The sequence below is a fragment of the Pristis pectinata genome, chromosome 7 (assembly GCF_009764475.1).
Source record: "Pristis pectinata isolate sPriPec2 chromosome 7, sPriPec2.1.pri, whole genome shotgun sequence".
NCBI classification, from domain to species: Eukaryota; Metazoa; Chordata; class Chondrichthyes; order Rhinopristiformes; family Pristidae; genus Pristis; species Pristis pectinata.
This window is the reverse complement of record NC_067411.1, coordinates 27,289,840-27,307,463: the sequence shown is the minus strand read 5'-3', so window position 1 is coordinate 27,307,463 and position 17,624 is coordinate 27,289,840. Positions and strand designations below refer to the sequence as shown.

The following is a 17,624-nucleotide window of genomic DNA, read 5'->3' as shown; positions in this document are numbered from 1 at the left end:
ACATATTTTTAACAAAGATATCCTAGTCTTCTGCCTTTGAGTGCTTTGATTTAATTTGACTTAAAATGATATAGGAAGAATTTCAGCAGTAAAAAATAAAAGGTCAGACTTGCATTTTTTTGAGTGCCCTTCATGACCTTAGGATGTTCCAAAACACTGTACAGCTGATGATGTACCTTTGGAATAGATTCTACAAATTTGCCAGATTTTGATTGAAAGATTAGTAACAATTAACCAATCAAAAGAGCTCTTCTGCTTTCCTTCAAGTTTTGCCCAGCTGTCTTCAACAACCACCCAAGGGTACAGTTGGGATCTCAGTTATATATCTCATCCAAAAGTTGATCCCCTGTCAGTTCAGCACTCCCAGGAACTGAATTAGAATACCATTTTAGATAAGGGTTCAAGCCTTTGGAGATAAACTTTAACCCATGACGTTCAAGCTCTGGCACCTTCACAACCCCAATAGAGATCTAGTGAAATACTTCCTGTGGTGAGATCAGGTGTACATTGAAAACCTCTAGTCTTGGAGAATCATCTTCAGATTGCTGCATGGGGATAAAACTAAAAAAAACGGTCAGAAGGTCCTCCAAGTTATCTGATTGATGGTTATCGTGAGATATTTGGGAAAATTATTGGAGTCAAATTGACAGCCCAGTTTGAAATTTTGCTGAGTGTTGTTATGACCTAAATGTTGTTTTTGTGGCTATCTAGTTGCATGGGTTGACAGGTGACATGGGAGTTCTATCTTGCCAAGCAGTTGTCAAGAAAATTAATAAATGCTCAACATAATAATAAAAGTACGTAATTAAAAAGAAAAGGATTAACTTCTTCTATTAGTGAGTGGGTAGAAAATTGGAGATATGCTTATCTGATAGTTATCAGTTACATCTCCATGCTTCCAGGAGGCGTTTCTATACAAAAAATTAGGTGTGTCAACGATTGCCAATTTTCTTCATTTAGCTTCCTGACGACAATTGTGACAGAATTTATCCCACCTCCAGAGTTAACTCAGTGTAAAGCAAGCTCCACTCATCAATCGATTTTCAAACCAATTAGTACAAAGAAACTTAAGCATCTTAATCAAATAATTCACCAGTAAGAGGGGGTCTATTGATCCTACTTGCTCTCACAAGTGATCTTTGTTCACAGAAACTATTGTAATTGATATTTGTCAATGATAGCACCAGAGGACAGGATAGTTGTTGAGAACTTGTCAGCTCAGGCTGGGCAACCTAGGGCCAAGAGCTATAGTCATACTCAGGGAACTCAGAATCTACAACACTGACATCACTGCTCTGTGATATAACAAGCAGGAAAAGCCAACTTAAGGAATAAAATGATGGTTAGATCTCCTTCTGGAAGGGAAAATCAGAAGAAGAATACTGTTCTGATAGGATTAGATGCCCCAACAAAAATGAACTAATCTGGCACCTCATTGGCTCCCTTGTGGGATAAATAACCAGCCCATATCCCTTTGACTTATTCTAGAACTCAACCAGCACCCTGCAGTCATCAGCACATATGCTGCAAGCTATAGGTGTGATCAAAGAGAAATTCTACTCCAACTCAGAGCAATCCCTGACATGAATTCCAATGGGAGACAAGTGGATTGTCCTTGGTGATTTAACTCCCAGAGTTGGACTGGACACAAGCCCCTGAAAAGGTAAGTCTAGCAGGAAGGAGCAGGGAAAGCCAACCCCAATGGACTCTTCTCCTGACAAAAAGCTTATAACATGAACGTGACATTACCAACATCCTGTTTCAACAGAGGGACAAGTACCAGGCCTCATGGCAGCAGTCTAGATCCAGACATTGCCACCTGATAGACTTTATCATTGCCTGCATCACCAAAACTGTAACTAAATTAGCAGCCACTATCTCATTTGCTCCATCACCTCCATCACGAAAGACACATTCTTGATCAGGAAATTTCATCACAGATCAAGGATAAAGAACAGATCTACAAGCATCAAGGCTAAAGGACAACAAAAATCTTCAGACCTAAAGAATAGATGGTGAGTGAAAAAAAAGACAGAATGCCTAACAACTCACTGACAACCATGACATTTGTGGATTTTTCATTGCTGTAAGACTAACTTTGGCCTAAACGCTGAAGGACCCACCTGCAAAGAGCTAAGAAAAGAGGAGAGCTCCTCAAGGTCAGTGAGGTCAGCAACCACTGGAAGGAGCACTTTGAAAATTACTTAGGAAATAAAGTACAGAAATGGACAAGTTGGCCCAATAGTCCATGCCAGCATTTCAGCTCCACTTCAACTTCCTCTCATCTCTCCTGAACTAGACGTTGGCGATAACAAAAATGTTAGATTATTTAGAAGGATGAATTTAAATTCCTAAGCTGATGCAGTGGAATTTGAACTAATTTACTGGATTGTCAGTCAAGGCCTGCTGTTACGGACTCAGTGAAAGTCCCTTTAAGATAGAGAGTGTGTGTGTATGTGTGTGTGGGGCGTGCTTACGTCAATAGAAGATAAAGGACGTAATGACGTTGTTGAAGAGGTCAGAAGCAGAAGAAGAAGAAGAGAGAGAGAGAAGGGAGAGAGACACCAGCCTGCTTGTTTTTCTCTATCGATGGATGAGAAACAATAACTGTGTTTACCACTGAAATCCATGTATGGAAGTTGGAAGTAATCCGGTGGAGTTCACTTTGTTGCTGACCTGTAGAAGGAAACAGGTATTTGTGTGTGGACGACCACGGTTCGGATGCTTTTCGGGGTGAGGAAGTCACTACCGAGTAAACACTGAAGTGTCGTTTGGGTTCCATCGTGGAACATTTGGATTTCGTATGTACTCTCTCTATGTTTTTCTACATCTACACTTATCTTCAGACAACGGTGGTTGTTGAAGAAGCCCTTGCTCATGTTTCACCTTATGGCTTGCGGAACTGAACTTTAAGAACCATTCAGGAACTGGGAGTTTTGGACTTTGTCACACACACACACGACGAGTTTAGTTTTGGGGTTAACGTTCGAGGTTTAACATTTTTGAATTCTAACATACTAACATTTTTACTTTTATTTTACATATTATCAATAGTAGTGATTAATAAAATAGTTTTTAACACTGAATCATGCTCAGTGTGTTTCTTTTGTTGCTGGTTCGTGACACTGCTGAATAACTAATCCAGTGACTGAACAACTGGACTATTGTTCCTCAGTTGTCTGGCGTGTTCTTGATTCCAAGCCACATTGCAATATTGACACCACTTCAGCCAAGAAGTTAAAGACAGTTAATGTTAATGACAGTTCTCTTGAATGGAGTCTGATTGTGGTAATGACAGAAGTTTCTTCCTGTTCTTTGCCACAGGGAAAGCCATAGCAGGTCTCTTCCTTGACCACTCCTCCCTGTGGCATAGGAACTCTTCACAAAATCCAAATGTCACAGGGAGACACAGTGTGGAAACAGTCATTTGGCCCACTGAGTCCCTGCTGACCATCAACCACTCAATGCTGATTCTGTCCATCAAGGGGCATAATAGATTATGATATTCACTGCATGAGAAATTACAATTTAGACAAGAGCACAAACTACCAATCCAGCCTTTTTTAACCTCACAAATGTCTATAACTCTGTTGACTGAGTGGGGATATGGAGGATTCTTCTCAAATTCAGCTGTTTTCAAAGATTTGTTACTGTTTTTCACCTGTTCCACAATGGCATACAACCTGGGATGGTCACCAGTGGGCACATGGTTCCACACTGAGATCAAGCCAGATCAAGTGACAGCCACTTCAAACAGCTGCAGAGGAATCAACAATGCTGCCTGCACAAACTCATCCAAATCGATTAGCATGATAAGTGAACCAACATACCATCCTCTCCTAGGCCAGTATCCTCTGTATTGAGGCTCTGATCACACTCAACCAGCTTTGGATGGGCTACACTGTCTGCATGTCTGACATTAGACTCCTAACATAGACAATCTATTTTGAGCTCCATGAGGACAAATGATTCCCAGTAGGTAAAAAAAATGCTTCAAGGATATCCACAAAATCTCCTTGGAAAAATGTAACATCCTCATTGATTCTCAGAAGTCCTTGGCCCAAGACTGCTCAAACTGGTGAAGAAACATCTAGGAAAACATCAAACACTTCAAGTCTCACTGACAGAAGCACATGGAGACCAAGTGCAAACAGCAGAATGAAGGTACAACAGTCCAGACAAGCACCACTGTCAAATTCCATATGCTCCACATCTGGCAGATTCTGCTGAGGATACACCAGTCACTTCAGAACCCACAGATGTCGTTCTTGAACCCAGAAGGTGCTGCCTATGATAAGGACGATATATTCACAGTGTATATGGTTATCCAATATAGGACCATAATTCATTCATTCAAGGATTTACAAATCTAAGAAACTCTCTATCCCAATGGGCTCTGGATGCTCAGTCATTGAGAATATTGAAGGATAAGGTCAACAGATTTTGATTTTCTACTTGAAGAGAATCAGGGGATACAGGCAGTGGGCAGGAAAATAGACTTGAGAGAAAAGATTAGTGATAATCTAATGAATATAAGAATGTATTTGAATATACAAATTAAAAGCAAGAGTGCACCACTTGGCCACTCAATCCTGCCCTGCCATTTAATGTATTATTGAGAGTGAGAAACAGTGTTAGGCTACAGAACTATATTCATGAGTTAGCAAGATGGGCAGGCAGGCAGTGGGAGATGGAATTTAATCCAGATGAGTGTGAGGAGATGCATTTTGGGAGGACTAATAAAGGTAGGGATGAATAGTAGGGCCTTAAGGAATATTGAGGAATAGAAGGACCTCTAGTTCTCGATTCCCCCACAAAAAGAAACATCCTCTCCGCATCCATCCTGTCAAGGCTTCGCAAGATCTTTTATGTTTCAATCAAATCATCTCTCAGTCTTTGAAATTCCAGTGGATATTAGTCTGTCCAACCTTTGATCATGTCAACCTGTCCATTCCAGGTTTTAGTCTAGTAAATCTCCTCTAAACTATTTGCTACACATTAACATCTTCCCTCCAATAATAAAACCAGTACTCCACACAGTACTCCAGGTGAGATATCAGCAATGTCCTGTATAACTGTAGCATAAACTCATACTTTTATTTTTAATTATCTAGCAATAAATATTATCATTCTGTTAGCTTCACTAATTACTTGCTGTATCTGCACACTAGCCTCCTGCAAACCATTCACCAGGATCCCTCTGCATCTCAGAGCTCTGCAATCTCTCACAATGTTTCCTTTTTATTTTTCCTGCCAAAATGGACAATTTCATATTTTACTACATTACCCTATATTTACCAGACCTTTTTCAATCACTTAACCCAGTTCTAACCATTTGTAACCTCCTTGTGGAGAAACAAAAGATGCCAGATGCTGGAATCTGAATCAAAAAATAAATTGCTAGAAGAACTCAGCAGGTCAAACAGCATCTGTGTAGGTCAAAGGGATGTGTCGACATTTCAGGTTGATACCCTACATCAGGACTGGAAGGGGGTCGGGGGGAGGGGAAGGAAAAAGGTCAGTATACACGTGTACTGGGACAGGAGCTGGTAGGTGATAGGTGGAACCAGATGGGGGAGGGCGGGTGGGGGGGGGGGTGGTTGATGGGCAGATAGAGCCAAGTGGGGGAAGGGGAGAAGGAATGCAAAAGGTGCACAAAAGGAGAGAGTACCTGGGAGGACTGATGGAGTGGATAAGGAACACAGAAAGTGAGGTTACCTGAAATCGGAAAATGCGGTGTTCATACCATTGGGTTATAGGCTACCCAAGCAGAATATGAAATTTTGTTCTCCCAGTTTATGGATAAGGCTGAGGATAGACAGGTTGGTGTAGGAATTGGAAGGAGAGTTGAAATGACATGCAATCAGAAGCTCAAGATGGCTGGTGCAGACAGAGCACAGGTGCTCTGCAAAATGGTCGCCTGATCTATGCTTGGTCTCGCCAATGTACAGGAGGCCACATCGTGAGCACTGAACAAACTAGATTGGAGGAGGTCAGTTTCAGGTAACCCATATCTCCTAACTAAGTCAGTGGAAAATCATGGGCTGAGAGATGCAGTCTTAATGTTACTTGCCAAAAGATAGTCTGCACATTGCTAATATTAGACATTTCACTGATTACCGATTAGTACTAAGTACTAATGTTCAGTTTCCTACTTACATATAGTGAACATATTTAAACAGAGTACAACTTTTTGAAGTTTATTCACAGTAAACTCTGAAATGAAGACAGCCTTTCTCATTCTTTACACGACCTGCTTGGGACAGGCTCAGCATCCATTGAAAGTGCTGCTAAAATTTCTAGATGCCATCTCAAGGCTGACAAGAGTATTGTGTTGGAATTGTGAATTACTCTTTAGACAGTGACTGTGCTGAGATTTAATACCACTGTGAAACATGGGTTTCACAAATCATGAGTAACAGTTATGACACATGTCCTATGAAGGAAGTAGGATGAAAGCTGACTCTTCCCATGGACTTCCATTGCATATTACAGCTTGCAAAATATTTGCCTCATGTCACTGCTTTTAGTTATTTATATTATAATAAATTCTTTTTATCTAAGATCACATGAAGCGTCAGAATTTGTGACGATTTCTATATTTTTAGTGACCAAAGATATAATGTGTTTTTAATGCAGCTGAGAAGGTAAAAGGTATATAATAACAAATTACCTTCAGTGGTTGGGAATGAGAGGACAAATACATAGGTTAATCACATGTGGGAAAAACTTAAGGGAAACATTTACAACCTGAGGTAAATAAAACTACCAGAAAACTTAAGAGCCAGGTTGTATGCCATAGGATGCAGCCTGTATCAGCAGAGTATAATATTAAGGTACTTGAAAATTTGGAATTTTTTTGTTGTCTGAAAAGAAGAACATGTGGAATTCAACAGGGTGAGCACATTGGTAGTGACATTCCTGAGATCTCTAACACTTTCCTGCCAGAAGGAAGACATAGGAAACCTCCAAAGAAATAGTGTGAATCGTTAGTTTTCAGCTGCCTATGCATCTGTGAAGGCATGAGAGTAAATAACTACGGAATTTCAAGGGCATTAAAGCTACATCAAATATTAGTTCTATCCAATTCTGGGTGCTGTACTCTAGGAAAGATGTAAAGGCACGGAGCTGTTCATTACAGTTTCCCAGAGATGAGGATTTATAGATATAAGGATTGATGGAAGCAGAGAATACTGGCAGGAAGTTTGATAAGGTGATTGAAATCGTAAAGGGCATAAAATAGAGTAATTAAGGAAAAACTGGGGTAGAAATCAATCACTCTTCTCATTTGCAGAACCTGCAATTCAGTAGTGCACTGAATTTTGCTTCCAAAATCGATTCCATCGAATATGTTGCCATGTAGGACCAGAGACAAGTTTCTATTCCACTGTTTCTAATGGATGAGGGAACAATAACCAGAGGGCTCTACTTCATGGTGATTGGCAAAACAGCTAACGATGACAAAAGAAGTATATCTTACACAATGAGTTGTTTTGGTTTGGATCACAGTGGCTGAGAGGGTGTTAGAAACAGCTTCATTAGTAGTCTTCAGAAAAGATTTGGATAAATTATTGAAGAAGAAAATAAAGTGTGGATGTGAGAGAAAGAACAACAGAATGGGACTAATAACATAATCTTTGAAAGAACTGTGCAGAGTGTAAGTATTGAATGGGATCCCTTTGCAGTCTATTTTCTATGATTCTTTAATATTGGAACAGTTGACAAATCTGGTATGTAAAATTGTGGACCCTTTAATTAAATAGTAAGACACAATATATGTAGTTAGTAACCAGGGAAACAAATAGATTATGCCTACAAAAGCTGATTTGGTTCTTTGGAAATTGATGGATTTCATGGTTAAATTGGCAGGAAAATTGCAATGTGTGGTAGGTGTGGTTTTCAGAAAGTCTTTGATCTGGTATGGCAAAAGAAGATTGATGTGGTATAACTAAGAGTGATTATGGAGGGAGGGTACAAGTTGAATTAAAGACTTGTTGGAAGGGAAGAAATAAGGCAGGAGAATTTTTTCACGTGGTTGGAAGTTGGTTGTCATTTCCCATGGTGTTTTTTTCTGAGATTAGTTCTGTTCATTGTGAAGAGGATACAGGACTATAATAAATGTTATTCAAATCTGCAGACAACGCTAAACTAGATGGCAAAATAAATGATTTTGTTTTCTGCCCAGAGCCAAGGTTTTATGTGGAAGGATAGAGGAAGAAGGAAAAAAAAAGCATGATCTTCATTTCTGCTTGTTCTTCCTGTTAACATCTGGTGCAGGGTCACTGACAACAAAATTGTCATTTTCTGGTTTTGTACTGTTGCTGATGGGGCCTCCCTAGCAAAAAAAAATCAGACACTCAGACGTGCTTTACTGACCATTACTTTAATGTACCAAAAAAATCCAGATTTCCACCACATGCTACCAGTAGGCAAGGCTGCATAAAGATAATGCACACTGAAATATTACCCCAGAAACCTAGATCTAGATAATCCTTTCATTATGTCTGTAGCAATATGCTTGACCACAAGACAGTTGGATCAGCAGAATGAAAAAATGTCTGATTTGAAAGCTATTGCAAAACTAGTTTTCTGTACTTGGTTCTATTAATAAAGTAAAATATATTATGAAAGTTCTTTCTATCACTGACTCTGCCAGTATAATTTTGTTTTTGAGGTAGTTCAGGATGAAAGCATTCACAAAGATAGAAAATCATCACCTGGGGTGAGGGTTAGAGGTGGACTAAAGCTATTGCAAATTGCACACACATGCTGCAGAACTCAGGTTCCATTGCTTTCAATAGGAATTTCTCTCTGCCCAGTAACACTCATTTTTGTCTGCTTGCTTTGGCCTTTGACACAATGTATTTGTTAACAAAACAGCAGAAAACATGACAGGGTCTCAGTTCCACAAGAAGAAATTACATATGATAGTTGCTTTGATCTGCAGCACACTATTTAGTGCTAGGAACTGGTATAGTTTATTTTGTATGAATGCTACTTGGATTTTCACATCAACAATCCAAGTGAATATGTCAATGTAAATAATAATATTGCACTTCGATTTACTTCAGGAGGGAAGCCTAATTTGACAACAATATTGTGGTGGTTCCTATTTAATAAATGGAACTGGTATAGTGTCCTAAAACCTGTTTATGTCATGATGCCACAATATCAGGGCAACTCTTCTTGACACTTGTCCAAATTATTTAATTATATTAATCTGTTCCTCATTCCATGCTGCTATACTTGTTCTGATAAATAGGTCTAGGTGTGTATAGGCAGCTAAGGCATTTGGGAAAAGAAACCCTGTATGATTTAGTTTTGCAAGAAACTTGGAATCTCATTCCAGTGGAGTTCTGGGAAAAAACACAGAGAAATGTGGAGATTTGCAGACCAAGTGAGGCAGCATTGTCTAACGTTCCTTGCTTGCACAAATACAACAACCAATACAATAATGGCAGAGGTACTGAAGGATTGCCACATGCATAGCTCACTCACATAATCTTCTATCTGCTTGACTTTGTTCAAGGGGCTCTCGTCAAATGTCATTTTTTATGATGATTTTAAATAATGTTAATTAATTGAGTTGGATCATGCCAATAACTCTCATGATTTCTACTTAAGTCTGTAACAAGATTCTTTCCTTTGTGTTTTTCTCTCTCCTTTAATCCTTTCACCTGTTCCCTTTTCCCTTTTCTATTTTTACTCTCTCTTGTGACACATTTCAATCCATGAAACCCTAAAAAGAATTAAAAGATGCACAATGTCTTCTGTTCATTTGCATTTGATAACTTCCAGGTACAAACCATAACTATTCTGCCATATTGATCTGGGTGGAGCTTCTTGCTGTTGCTTTCCAATCCTGACTCTCTATAACTTAGGGAAACTTTGAGATCTTCATGGTCTGTTTCTCATTAACTTTTTCATTGATTTTGAGACATGCTTTTGAGGACAAGGGCCATAGAAAGGATGTATTTCCTTCAAAACAACAAATGACAACCCCTTATCTTCAGAACTCTCATCCTTTCCATCCATCTCAAAACTGGGTAACCATATGTTTTAGTAATAAGCTGATGAAAACATGTCAAGAGAAACAAATCCTACAATTCTTTTCTTTGTGACAAGACACCTAAACAACAATGTCAGCTAAACAGTCCAATAACAAATCAAACCTTGATTCATCCTTGGAATGAACTTTTAAGCTTTTCATTAAGTAAGAAATACAAGATTTTAATTATACAAGATAAAACCAAATCATGGCTTTATGCATATGCAGAATAAGGGTATCTTACATTCTCCACTTCTTTTTCTGTTCCTCCTGATCATTTCTGTATTTCTCTCCATTCTCACTTTGTCTGTCCTTCATTTATCTTAAATTCTTTTTGTTCTCCACTTCTGTCTCTCAATCTCTCAGTCAGTTTTATTTTCCTCTTCCCTCACTGTTATCCCACTCCCATTCCCTCTGCCTGTCCCTTTCCCTTTCCCTCTCTCTCCCTCTCTCTCCCTCTCTCTCTCTTACTTTTGACTTTTCCATTCTTTCTTCTTCTGAAGGTGATACTTCAAGGAAAAAAGACTATCAAAACTCTGAAATAGACAGCAAGACCTTTGAAAAATACTTTTGAGAAATATTGCACATGATCTCTCATACAAGGACAAAGGTTTGTCTCTTGGTTTAAATTCAACATGTCAAGGTTGTCCACCAATATTCTGATTCTTTCCTTTAAAACCAAGTACTACTCTATATATCCTTTAGGAGCTAAATCAGCTGAGCTCCAGGGTCCATCGGAGCTGACTTAATGTTACCAGGTCTAAACAAAAAAAACAATTAAATTACAAGAAATAGTTTAGGTCATGTGCCAAAAAATGCATAAAGAATTTGAAGTTTGAAGAGATAAACATTTCCATAGAGTGAGTTTAGAGATAAAACTCTGCCTAAAGATGATCCTCTTAGCTCTGTCTCCCAAATCTCAGAGGATATAGGGCTTTCTTGAATAATAATGATGATGTTTACAAGCAAGAAGTATTATTTGCTTCAGATCATCTGTTAACAGAGCCACTCTAATGTGAAAATAAAACCCCTCTCTTAAGGCCATTCCTTCTCGCATTTAATATGGAAAACTGCTGTTTCATTACAGGATTCTTTTTTCAGCCAGAACAGAAAGTTTTTTTTATTATGTTTCATTAGGATTTCTTTTTATTATCCAAATATATAACGACTCCAGAGAACTGTTTTTGATGAAGAAATCTTTTCAGCCAATGCATTAAAGCTCCAACAAGCAATGTGCAGCATCAAAAACATTTCCTGCTCTCCAATAAAAATGAATATTTTCGTTGTGCTAAATAAAAATTACTTTCTTTGAAGTCTATTTAAGAGTTTGTTTGAGGTTCCCTTAATAGCTTGTTAGTTATCTTTCTGTATTTTTTTCAGCTAAACCAATAGACCCTGAAATTTCATGTCACTCTCTTTACACTTTCAGCCCATGACCAATGACCACCCAAGTTGTTATTTAATTTGAGTGTAAACATTAAGGAGTTACAAAAAGACCACAAAGGTCTACAGATCAGGCAAGTGATTAACCAAGATGGAGCATTATGTGGGAAAGTGTGAAATTGCCCACTTTGCTTGGAAGAATGGAAAAGCAGAATGTTTTTTAGAAGATGAGAGTCTGGAAGATGTCAATAAAATCTGGACATAAGAAAGTTACAAGAAGTTAACATGCATTAACAATAAGCAACAGTGGAGGCAAATGATACATTGGCTTTTATTGAAACCTAAGAGTAGGACGTCCTGCTCCAGTTTTATAGAGCTTTAGTGAGATTACACCTAGAATGCCATGTGCAGTTTTGTTTCCCCAAGGAGGGATATACTCGCTTTAAAGAGTTTGCAACAAAGATTTACTGGATTGAATACCAGGATTAGAGACTTGTATTAAAAGGAGAAATTGAGTAAAATTGGTGCTTAAGTTCTGGAGTTAAGAAAATTGATAAAGGAACTCATTGAAATGCATTGCATTTTTTGAATTCTGGATAAATTATATGCTGGAAGGATGTATTTTCCTGGTAGAAGAATTCAGAACTAGGGGTCATATAATCAGGATAATAGGTCACCCATTTGGACTAGGATAACAAGAAATTTCTTTACCCAGAGGTCTGTGAATCTTTTGAAATCTGTGGGTGTGAATGGCTAGTTCAGAAATATATACAAGGCGGAGATCAATCAACAGAGGATCTGAGATAGAGTGGGAAAGTGGAACCGACATAGCACTTTAACCATGATCACACTAAAATGAGTAGAGCGGGCTCTTATTTGTTATTTGTATTTTTTATTTAGCTGAAGGCTAGCAGTGAAAAGGAATACAGAAAAATATTTTACAAAGTAACCTAGTGTCAAAGGATCTATGGCTTTCCCTTTTCTCAAAGGGTCCACAATGCAAATACTGGAAAGAAATATTTTTCCTGCATACAGCACCTTTTGCAAGCCCTAATCATCACCAATATTTCACAGTTAACAAGATACTGTAGACAACAACCTTTCCCTCAATGTCAGCAAAACAAAAGAGCTGGTCATTGACTCCAGGAAAGGGGGTGGTGTACATGCACCTATCTACATCAATGGTGCTGAGGTCAAGAGGGTTGAGATCTTTAAGTTCCCAGGAGTGAACATCACCAATAGCCTGTTCTGATCCAAGCATGTAGACACCATGGCCAAGAAAACTCACCAGCGTCTCTACTTCCACAGGAAGCTAAAGAAATTTGGCATGTCCCTTTGACACTCACCAACTTTTATCAATGCACCATAGAAAGCATCCTACCTGGATGCATTACGGCTTGGTATGGCAACTGCTCTGCCCAAGTCCACAAGAAACTGCAGAGAGTTGTGGACATAGCCCAGCTCATCACGGAAACCAGCCTCCCCTCCATGGACTCTGTCTATACCTCTCGCTGCCTTGGTGAAGCAGCCAGCATAATCAAAGAACCCACCCACCAAGGTCACTCTCTTTTCTCCCCTCTCCCATCAGGCAGAAGATACAGGAGCCTGAGGGCACACATCACCAGGCACAAGGACAGCTTCTATCCCACTGTGATAAGACTATTGAACGCTTCCCTTATACGATGAGATCGACTCTTGACCTCACAATCTACCATGTAATGACCTTGCACCTTATTGTCTACCTGCACTGCACTTCCTCTGTATCTGTGACACATTTACTCTGCATTCTGTTATTGTTTTTACCCTGTACTACCTCAATGCACTGTGTAATGAATTGATCTGTACAAACGGTATGCAAGACAAGTTTTTCATTGTACCTCGGAACAAGTGACAATAATAAACCAATACCAATACCAATACACAAATGATTATATAGGAGCGTGGTTGCATAGTGCCTTAGTTACTGGAAGAGCAGCCAGTAAGGTTAACTCAGTAAAGGTAACTATCATACTACCCACCTGGTTCACTAATGTTCTTCAGGGAAGGAAAGGGCAGTCACGGTAGTGTAGCGGTTAGCGTAACGCTTTACAGTGCCAGCGACCAGGGTTCAATTCCAGCTGCTGTCTGTAAGGAGTTTGTACGTTCTCCCCGTGTCTGTGAGGGTTTCCTCTGGGTGCTCCGCTTTCCTCCCACATTCCAAAGACGTACAGGTTAGGAAGTTGTGGGCATGCTATGTTGGCGCCGGAAGCGTGGTGACACTTGCGGGCTGCCCCCAGAACACTCTATGCAAAAGATGCATTTCACTGTGTGTTTCAATGTACGTGTGACTAATAAAGATATCCGATCTTATTTTGTCTTATCTGCCAACCTAACACAGTCTGGCTAAAGGAGAGGGTGAACCCACCAACGTGGTTGACTTACTTGTCTCCTCAGTTCAGGGGCAAATAAGGATGGACAATAAATGGATGCCAGTGACAACCACATCTTGTAAATGAATTAAAATAAACCTTGTGTAACACAGAGGAATGTGAGTAATGGCTAATTTGCTCAGAGTTGGGTAATAACCTCTTTCACATTAACTCTGTTTTGCTCTCTCCAAAGAAGCTGCCTGACCTGCTGAGTGTTTTCAAGAATTTCTGTTTTTGTTGTCTGTTTGAAATATTTTTTGAAGTTGGGGGAGGTGGGTGTTATCCAGAAAACCAGCTCCTCCTCAAATGGCTGAATTGGGATCATTTTCATCTGTTTAAGAAAGCAGATCAAACCTGCAAAAGGCAGTACCTCCACCAGAGCAACACTGGATCATGTTCACAAGTCTCTTAAGGTGGGAGTTGTACCCACTATGTTCCAAACTAAAAGGCAATGTTACCACAGAGACGATGCATAAACATAAATAAAACATAGGTCTGGAAAGATAAGTGCAGAATTTGATAATTAGACCGTACAGCAGACTTGCTTTACAGATTTTCATTGTATTTCCTTTGCTGCCTGTTTTTATGCCATAAAATCATTATTTCATCAATGTGACCTTTTCATTTCCTATGGGTGTTATTTATTTGAATAAGCTTGGCAATACCGGCTGAACTATGCAATCCATCCATATTGTAATGCATCCATTACAAACACAGTCCAATATTAATGCATTCCATTGTCTTTATAGTCATTTCTTCAGAACAGGGGGCATCACTGGCAAGGCCAGCATTTATTCCACATCTCTAAGGTGGCGCTGAGTTACCTTCCTGAAATCCTACAGCCCTCTAGTGAAGGTACTCCAACAAGACTCTGGGGGAGACAATTCCAGGATTTAGATTCAGCACCATTGAAGGAAGAGCAATATACTTCCATGTCAGGGTGGCGCGTGCCTGCTGCCCTTGTCCTTCGAGGTGCAGAGGTTGTGGGTTAGGATGGCATTGTTGAAGTCGTCTAGACCTCTCTAGCTGATACAAGTTATGGCCGTGGTGCAAGAGTGGTGGAGGGAATGAATAGTTATGGTGGTGGAAGGGGTGCCAGTGAAGCAAGCCATCATGTCCTGCTTGTATGTAGTTTAATTATAGAAATGCTAATCCATCTTTCCTTATCACATTAATATTGTTGTCAAAAATAATCACCAGAGCAGAACTTACTAAAGAAAATAAAGAACTTACACTTATACTGTTCCTGATCATGTCTCAGATTCATTCCAAAGTACTTCACATGGAATGAAATACATTGTTCAATTGCAGACGTTTTAACAAAGTATGTAAATGTGCTTATTCACTTAGAAATCATTGTCCTTATGAGACAAAAATTTTATTCTATTTAGGTTCTTGTGGAACAGAGTGACTGACTACTGTGTTATTAGGCATTTGTAAAAGCTCTTCTCATACTTGCTATGCAGGATCTGCTGTGGAAATTTATGGACTAACACCTCAGAATACTAAAATGTTGGCAGTCAATTTATCAGTAGAAATTCTGTGATCTGTTTTGAAAATGATTTACTGAAATAGAGAAGTGAAATTGACCGGGCTTCTCTGCTGGCTTGAATATGATACTCTCCACAGACAAAGAGACAAGACTTTTGCTGTTGCTGTGTTTTGCACTGGGAATTTACCTTTATTTGCTGATAAATGGATTAACACTTCCTGCTTTTAAGTCTTTTAGTTTCAATTTGCTCTTCTGCATTTGAAGCAAAACTGCAAATTTATCCCGCCGAATAATTACTTCTATTATGTACATTATTGGGAATCTTTTGTCTGTGTGTATGCTTGTGTGTGTGTGTGCGTGTGTGTGTGTGTGTGTGTGTGTGTGTGTGTGTGTGTGTGTGTGTGTGTGTGTGTGTGTGTGTGTGTGTGTGTGTGTGCAGTCTTCACCTGATAGAAGTTACCAGACTATTTTCTGATTAATTTTAAATGTAAATTAGAAAATTATTCCAAAAATCATTCAAGATTTTAGGTAAAATAAAGCTGTCTTCTGAGAAGAAAATACTATTTAAACAGTTTAGTTATATATTGTGCTTAAACATTGATATTTATTAAAATTATTTCCACACAACTTCATGAATTTTTGAAATGGAATGTGCAAATTTCAACCAGATTTCATGAATGAATGCATCACATAATGTAAGTATTGTGTGGCTCTCTGCAGACTTCTGCGCCATTGATGCAATGTTTTGCATTGTGTTAATGTTACAGAAAATCAGATAATCTCAAAACTTTTGAAAATATTTATCAAAATGAACATTAATCTATTACAATGCACCAATTGCTTAAAAATGATGCAATTATTATTACTTTGCTGATTTATTTAAACTGGCAAAATAAGTTACATATCTGTAAATTCTTTCTTAGGCAAATGTTACATTTTGAATTGTACACAAATTACTTTGGGGGCCGTCCTAGACCATGGGCACAGTTTTATTCCTAACCATGAAAATATAGTTTTGAAGACCTGACTAAATCACTGAGACTGAATGAGACAAGAAGTTCTTGCTGAAAGCTTGATCATTTATACAGATTGATCTCAACCTTTTTGAGAAGTATGTTAAATATGCAATATCAGCAAAAGAACAGAATACCCGCTTCACCCAGAACTTATTCTTAACAACTTTCTATTATTTTCTTTCTAAAAACATAGTATCCTTACGAACCATTGATTTGCAAATGAAGAAAGTCTGATCAAACCATTGAACTATATAGCAATATGTGAATTCCGTGAAGTTTTAGATATTTGTAATTAACTGCATTCATTAGACAAGTATTACCTTGTCAGACTAAAAATCACAAGGATATTACCTTTCAATTAACTTACATGTCAGCAATTGAAATCTGAATTTCTCTGTGAAACTTACCAGTGAGCCTACAAAGTACGTGTCTGGCTACCTGCTCCTCACAGCCTCCACACATAGATTTGATTAAAAGAACGTACTAATCGCGTCAATGTTTGAAACTACCCAAGAAAGAGAACAGGAACAGAATTACTTCGTTCTCTTTTTTTCAGATGAGTACCTTCGGAAAAAAAGGAAGGAAGGGAGGGGAGAGGAAGCCAACAGCCCTTTGACTTCCTGCAAAAAAATAAGGAAACTCCAGATAGTCATCTTTCTCTGAGAAAAAAAAAGAGATTCATATGGAAACAACAAAAAAGGAAATTAGATAGAGGTTTGAACCTTCATTCCCAGCCTAGATTGGGGCACTGCTTGCTTACAGGGGTTTGTTATTTTTATAGAAAGTTAAGAGTTTAAGCACAATCTATGAGAAATTTAGTGAACAAGAAGCATTTTGTACCCCCATTATTGGTGGTCAACATTCAATTCAAACACAGTTTTACATCAAAAGCTTCAAACCCTCATTTCAAATGATCAAATTAATTGAATTCAATAACACACACTGGGAATGTTCTGCCATTAGCAGGATTACTGTTATTCTATAAAAGGAACATGATTATTGTTTATAATTGTATTTATTGTGTGTCTTTATTGTTAATGATCAGTGATTTATGCTGAAAGTAAGCTGCTCTTGCACTCACAAGTTACAACAGAAGGAAAGGGATATGGCTGATTTTATGACAGTTAACTAACCAGGACCTGGTGAAATAAATATTATACATTCAACTTAACATAAATACACAGGGTAAATAATGGCTTATTCAAAAATAAATTCCATGGACATGGACAACACAACTGATCTAGCATGTGCATCATCTACACATTTTGCTGCCTTGA

At 38.5% G+C, this 17,624-nt stretch overlaps 1 protein-coding gene across 1 annotated transcript in view; it reads right to left on the bottom strand.

Annotated features, from left to right (window-relative positions):
- Nucleotides 1-16,851, bottom strand: part of znf366 (zinc finger protein 366) — a 44,221-nt gene extending 27,370 nt beyond the window's left edge. The window contains 1 exon segment of the mRNA XM_052020005.1: nucleotides 16,755-16,851. The gene's annotated coding sequence lies outside the window, so the exon portion shown is untranslated.
- Between the last annotated feature and the right edge of the window lie 773 nt (nucleotides 16,852-17,624).